General features: G+C 40.1%; 1 protein-coding gene across 1 annotated transcript in view; it reads right to left on the bottom strand.

The window, feature by feature from the left end:
- The window catches only part of LOC118802295 (endothelin-converting enzyme-like 1), an 85566-nt gene that overhangs the window by 39722 nt on the left and 38623 nt on the right, over positions 1-7221 (bottom strand).

Here is a 7221-nt window from a genome sequence, read left to right as displayed (position 1 = left end):
CGTCCTTCGAAGGCTGTATTTGACGGCGCGACTAGGCCATCCCGTTTCGAAGGCTCCTCAATATGCGGTCGAGAACTTTTCTTTTCTCTGGCAATTAAGGATCTGATGGGTGGATCCTTCACCAGCCAACATAGCCCGAGGGTCAATCTGTGCCAGCAAGGATTCAAGAACATGGCAGCGTCAGCAGAGGAGCGATTAGTGACTGAGCAGACACTTTTAAATGTACGTATTGGGGTTAAACTGAGTCGAATAGCTAACGATGCAAACGATGCTTTTAAAAAAAGCCAATGTGGTCTGAAGCAAAACGTATGCTAACTTTTCGTTTGGTTTAGGGAGCAAAGAGCAGACAGAGAGAAGCATCTCCAGCTCTAATAAATGAATAAAAAACTGAAATCAAAGTTTTGGCTCCATTTTTAAAGAACTTTAAAAGAACTCAACAAAAGCGCCGTTTCGTGACGCAGTGGTAAGGGCGGGAACAGCGGTGCTGTGACGCAAACAGGAAAACCCGCTATAGATCAGAGTGTCTCATTTTCGTTCAGCCTTCGCAGATCTACACAGCCTTCGAAGGACACCCCTTCACAGATCACGTCCTTCGAAGGATGCAGCCCCTGAACTGGGACACAGTAATGTCAGTGAGCTGTTTGGGAAGCTTTTGTTGGGAGGCCACAGCTGTAACTGACTGGTTGTGAGATTGTAAGGATGGAAGAGTTAGAATGGCAGTAGGAACACACGAGTAAAGAGTAGACAGATTAAACAGTGATAGATTTGATATTGTAATAAGTGTTAGGGGTGTAATTTTCAGTGAAATACATATTAAGTGTTTTTACTGGCAAATGAGAAAAGAATTACTTGTACTCAATGGATGTTTAGACTAGAAATGAAATAAAGAAAAGGGGTGATGACTTTTGTGCTGTGCTGTTTACTTATGGATAACCACATTAAGCACACACACACACACACACACACACAGTGTGGTAAATCTGTGTTGTAGCTCTTCCTGATTGTGTGTGTGTGGATGTATAGGTGGTGCAGGCGGTGCTGAGATTGAAACGCCAGTGGAGAAAGAAAGAGGGAATGAAAGTGAGGGAAGAACGAGAAGAGAAGGTGAATTTTTTTACTGAGCTAGGTCACTGCGGTGCCAACACCAACCTCAACCGCTATCTATCTCCTCCTCCTGTTCCTGCCTCTGAGTGTGTGTGTGTGTGTGTGTGTGTGTGTGAGACTGTGGGTGGTCAGGAGTGTGTGCGTGTGTGAAATTCTCTCCTGCAGAGATCTATTGACGGATGTGAACACAATACTTAACAAACATGCAAATGATGCATCAACACTTTGTAGAAAACAAATCGAGACAACAGAGACTTTCTGAGAGAAAGAGAGAGAGACAAAGAGGGAGAGAGAGAGAGAGAGAGAGAGAAGGGAGAGAGAGTAAGAGATAACTTAGAGATTGAAGGGAGAGGAGGAAGAGACAGAGAGAGGGAGGAGGGAGAGGGAGAGACAAGGGAGAAGAGAGGGAGAGAGAGAGAAAGAAAGAGAGAAAAAGAGAGAGGTCGCAAGAACGAGAAAGAGAGATTTCCTCAATTTTTTTTTGAAATAGGAGAGTTTGCAGATGTAGACATTGTTTAAAACGTTCACTCCCCGCTCCATACAGTCCATTATTTACCTGAAACTGCCTGTTTAACCTACAGTAGTTTAGCTCCGCCCATTTGCACTAAAGGAGTGTTTCAGAGTGCTTTCTGAATCAGGCACAATACAAACCAGCCAATCACAGAGCTCTGTTACATATATCAGTCTTAAAGGCACAATAACAAAAACAGCCTGTTTAATTCTAAGGGACAAAAGAAGGTTGTAAGACGGTCATATAAAAATTAATCATGACAAAATACAAGAAAAGTGTGGGATATGGGCCCTTAAATGAAGACCTGGGTGCAGTTTTGGGGGCTTATATTAATTCATTCGAGTGACTGTTGACTTCTCACTGTTTTACCCTAAAATTTATCAGGCTGCCTGAAAATTTTGAGTTCAGATAAAAGGACACATAATCTTGATCTGTTAGCTTGATATTAGAAGTTCGATTAACTCTAAATGTTAAGGCAGCACAGTAATTAACCTTCTCGAAGTTAAAATATATTTGATTTATTTATTTATTTTAATTTGAATGTTTCTTAGTGACATTATCCTTGTAGTTCCAAACTAAGAAAGCATGACTTGGCTGATTGACTACATTTTAAAGAAAGTGGAGAATTATGTAAATTTGATTTTTTGCTAAACCCTTAAAAAACCCCACAAAACTAAACCCACCACACACACACTCATGCCGATACACACTGCATGTGTCCTCATGCCATATCAGTTTGAATCATTTGAATGTGTTTAAAATGGCATCCATTAAGAGCTCAACTGAACTGCACAGTTGTCACACAAAGCTACAATCAGCAAGCTTTTACTTCGAAGTTATCAAGTTGCAACCCTGTCATATCCGGCTTATACACTGTATAAAGTGGCAGCCCTATCATATTCACTCCATGCACTGTACATAGAGAAAGTGTTATGGACTTAAAAAAGACTCCTCTTATGCGGAGGGTAAATGGTTTCCCACAAAAGCTTCCAGCCTGTATTTTAACGTCCATGCTCAGTACACCATTTTACATTCGAAATGCTGGAGAATTCAGCCAAAATATCAACAAAAGGCTTCCAGATGGCTTGAAATAATTGAGACATACACTGATATATTAAATGGTTTAGCCTTATTATAACCAGACACAACATTCAAAAAAGAGATGAACATGAACTGCATGTGTTGTTTTCAAGGCACTCAAATACAATACATATACTCACTGACCCACTTATTATTTATAATTTGGCTCAGAAACAAATCCCCAGCAGCAGGATCCAGCTGCATCATTCAATGGAAAAAAATGTTTAGTTATCTTAACAAGAAAAACTGGTGCAATCTAAAATATAGGGGTCAGTGCTGTGGAATTATTCAGCTCAACTATGCAAACACAAGGGATGTCCAAATATTAAACTGTTTTCTCTGTATTTTTAAACTGTTAAACTGTGTTGTTTATCATACCAAAAGGTCTTTGGCAAACATCGCCTTTTGAGGCCCTGCATCTTAGCCATTCTAAAAACCTTGCAGAATATTTGGGGTTGTACTGGCTCCATTAAAGCAATTAGTGCTTGGGCCCCAATAATTGCCACTTGCAATGTAATAGCTGGTTGATCTACAGAAATCAACATATTCTACATTAATTTTAAATGTAAACAAAAATGTAAGCTGATTTCTTGATCTGACTGGACTATAAAAATGAAATTTTACATCTGTGGGTGGGTTGAATAATGACCGTGAACTACTGCTGTGTTGTGGAAAAGGGGGGATTCTTTCACAGAATTCTCTGCTGGCAGAAGACCCCCCATGCCCTTCTAAAGTGGAATCTAGATGGTTCTTTTGAATGGCACAGTCAGCTTTAAAAAACAATGAATTTCGCCAAAAGCAATGAGTTTGTATGTATGTTTTCAGGCAGCTGTTCCTCATAGCTCCACGATACAGTTAGGAACTGTAGATGCTCATTTGATGAACAGTTAAACTGGACCTACACTACACAATTTTTAACCCAATTATAACCCTGATTTGTACCTACTCACAACTTTTCACAATCAGAAGAGAATTGGGAAGAACACTAGGAGCTCAATCGGAAGCGATTTACAGTGTAGATGATCGGGTAGTGTGAGAGGGAAAATGAGCCAATCTTTATTCTTTCAGTCTAACTTCACAGTGGCATTTTGGGGTAGACCTGGGAAAAAGTGGGTAGGTCAGCTTAGTAGATAGAATTCCCAAACACTAATGTCTCAGAATGATATACCATCAGGCTATAGCCTATTCCTGACAGCAGTAAAGTCTGTTTACCACAGGTATGTTTGCCTAATGCAATGAAGATGGCATAAGTTAAAATTATACACTAATGTTAGAACTGATTTTTTTACTTTTTAACCAAGCCCATTTCAGCCTTTGTGGTAAAAGAGCACTGTAAGTACCACACTTGCAGAAAACTGACAACAACAACATTTTTAAAGTTTGTTTTTGACTTTGGATGGACAGAAAATGGCAAACTCTACAGGACCAAATCTCAATTTTAAATGCCCCAGTTACATCTTTTAACCACCACTGGAGCTGCAAATTAAAACACTGTCGTGCAGATAATGAACTGAAGGCTTATGGCAATGGTGGATAGCAACTGCTGCAGTGCAATGATTGCAGGGCTGAGGAAAATAAGGCAGAGCTTGGTGGAGAGGGTAATGATTTGATTGGCCATAATATAATGACAGCGTTCATAAGAAACAAATCAAATTTTATTATCTAAAAAAACTTAGCCTAATAAATATTCTTTCCCCTTTTGATTGGGTAGGCCTGTGATCAACCTGGCTAGGCCAAAGCCTACCCAGGCGTCCCATTGGCTACGCCCCTGATCAGAAACCTGATATTTTCAAACATGTTTGATTTTTATGACTCCAAACATTCTTACACAAACTAAATGAGTGATTCAGGCAACAGCCCGTGGGAGAGCTAGCAGAAAGACAAAAAGGTGAAGGGGTGTGGAGCTTCTTGTTGAATACTGGCAAATGCACAAGTGCCTTTTCATGCATTATTCTTTATTCGGCTTGTCGGTTCATAAAGTAGCAAAATGCTTCTCCAGTTCTCTCTGCAGAAAGGAATATCCATGTTTCCTAACTAAACATTCAAGCGCAGTTTGTGTTTTTGCTAATCCTGCATGTGCATAAAAGCACAAACAAGCAGTTCCAGCTCTGTTTGTGTCACGTAATAACACTAGTTCCTCTGCTCATTTGCTGCTTTGATGCCCATTCAATTGTGTATAATGCCCATTCACAGGGGTGGAAATGGAAAATAGGAATCAGTGTTCTGGCTTAGATCCTAGTTAGAACCTAGTTAACTATTTTTATAGGGAAACACCATGTTGCTTTACCCTGTTGTAAAATATGTGCATTTATTGGTTAACTGTTGTTGGAAGAAAACCTCACATCTCCATTTATGTCGTTTTTCAGTTTTTGACGTAATTTGAAAAAACATGTTACCTTTTACATTGTGTGTAAATTTCATGATGAATGGACCAAGACAAATGTCCCAAAATGACTTGGAAAAACGTCTGGTTCCATTGACTTACATTAAAAGTAAAGTAGGTTTTTCCCTCCTCCTGTAAAGTTACCATTTTGGAGATGCGAGGTTTTCTTCCGACAACTATATATAGTTTTGTTGTCCTTTTATATATTGTCTTGTGTATTTATTGTTCTGAACATTCATACTGTCATGCATGTGCACTTGTAGACCTGTGTAATGTGCTGCTGTTATGTGTTGCACCATGAAGAATGACTTTTCAAGTTATATTGAGAATTGACAACAAATACCACTTGACTGGACTTAAACTGCAAGATTTGGGATTTTCTGTTAACTCATAGCTGAAACCCATAATGTGTGTGACGCCCTCCTTCTGCCTATAGTATTGTGCACCCTCACAACAAAAAGACAAGAAATTCTATAAAAGGTTATTTTAAAATTTGGGAATCAAGCCTGAAGCCCCTCTTCCTTCCCAATCTGTTCCTCAATCCTATATTAGTCCTACTGCCTTCCATAAAGGAGGTGGTCCAGCCTTCTTGCTCCAAGCAGAAGTCACCCAGAACTTCAGTCCAAGTTCTCAGAGATCTCCCTCAATCACAGTCTCCTTATTACTACCACAATACCTTGAAGGCACAGTCCGAACTCCTAAAACATCATGTAAAATATGCCCAGCTTTAGGCATCCTGTAGCCCTTTATTAATAGTCAGTTTCTGACCACAGAGCTTCTCTTGGTCAGATATTTTTGGGTGGCAGATGATTCTGAAAGTGCCACTGATGAGTGTAACAACCCCAGCAACAATGTACCAGCACTACACAACAGAGGTCCACTGACCAACAATGAATGGGCCACAAGGTGGCTTACAAAATGTGCATCAACAGATGATCATCTGTAATTGTAGACTTATATAGTGGAGCTAAATGCAGGTAGAGCTCAAAGAGGACAGTGAGTGAAAGAACAAGGTAGGGGTTTCTAATAAAGCTGACAGTGAGTACACAATATGATCTCACCGGAGCTTTCGCTCTTCTGTAAGCAATGGCAGCAACACATCAGCTATTGGTTTGGGAGAGTGGAAAACAAGAATTGGCCAATTTTGTAGAGGACACCAGGAATGATGAGGGCCATGGTGAAAATTCTGGTCAGGGCAGTGGGGTTAACACCCCTAATCTTTTCCAGAAGTTGCCTGTGATTTAACAAGCACAGGTTCGAACTCCTTTCCACATATAACCCAAAGAACAGCATTTTCACTACGCATAATCCTCGAGACCGAACTCTGGTGCACAGCAAATGCACCCCATATTAACCAACTGGCCTACAGACATACCCAGGGGCTTTCAGCTATAGATTACATACTCAATAGCTTGGCATCATTGCTTTGACTTTCCTTTTCATAATCTGAGACAATTACAGAAGGAAAAAACTCTCAGAACCAACGAGACTATTGACCAGATAATGCTTATAGCAAGGACTGAAAGAAGAAGACTGAACTACTCTGGTAAAGCATTGAATCAATGGAGGTAAGACAAATCTCTCTTTCTTGTCTGAAGTATCGACTGATATTGATCAAAAGCTACAGATGTCATGCACATTGTAAAGTCAAGCGACAGATTATTGTTCACAAAGGCTGAACACGGCATCTCACTTCTGTAAGTTGTCAAATCGGGATCTCACTATTCTCGTACCTGTAACTTTATCTGATGTTGTGGACAATTTGTGTTAGCCATCCTCTGACCTCTCTAGCCCACAGATATGTGTAAAAACCCCAGCAAGAGCACTATGCCTGACACACTCATACCAGCGCTACACACTACCATATCAAGTGCCATTCCTGTACTGAGAATGGATAACTGCAAGACCTGGTAGACTATCAAAACTGTCCCTGTCATTTAAACAGTATTTAAAGCCATCATCTGTTGTCAACCTGATAGTAATCAAGACACAAAAGATAAAACACCCTAATAACACGAAGAACCACTAAGTGTAACCAAGACTCAAAATGAAAAACTCTCCAAGAGCATAAAAAAGAACCACTGAGAGGAATCAAGACTCAAAAGGAAAAACACCCTATGTGCAGGAAAAGAGCCACTGAGAA

The sequence above is a fragment of the Colossoma macropomum genome, unplaced genomic scaffold (genome assembly GCF_904425465.1).
Source record: "Colossoma macropomum unplaced genomic scaffold, Colossoma_macropomum, whole genome shotgun sequence".
Lineage (NCBI taxonomy): Eukaryota > Metazoa > Chordata > Actinopteri > Characiformes > Serrasalmidae > Colossoma > Colossoma macropomum.
Note: the sequence above shows the minus strand (reverse complement) of the source record. Positions and strands in the feature narration are given on the sequence as shown.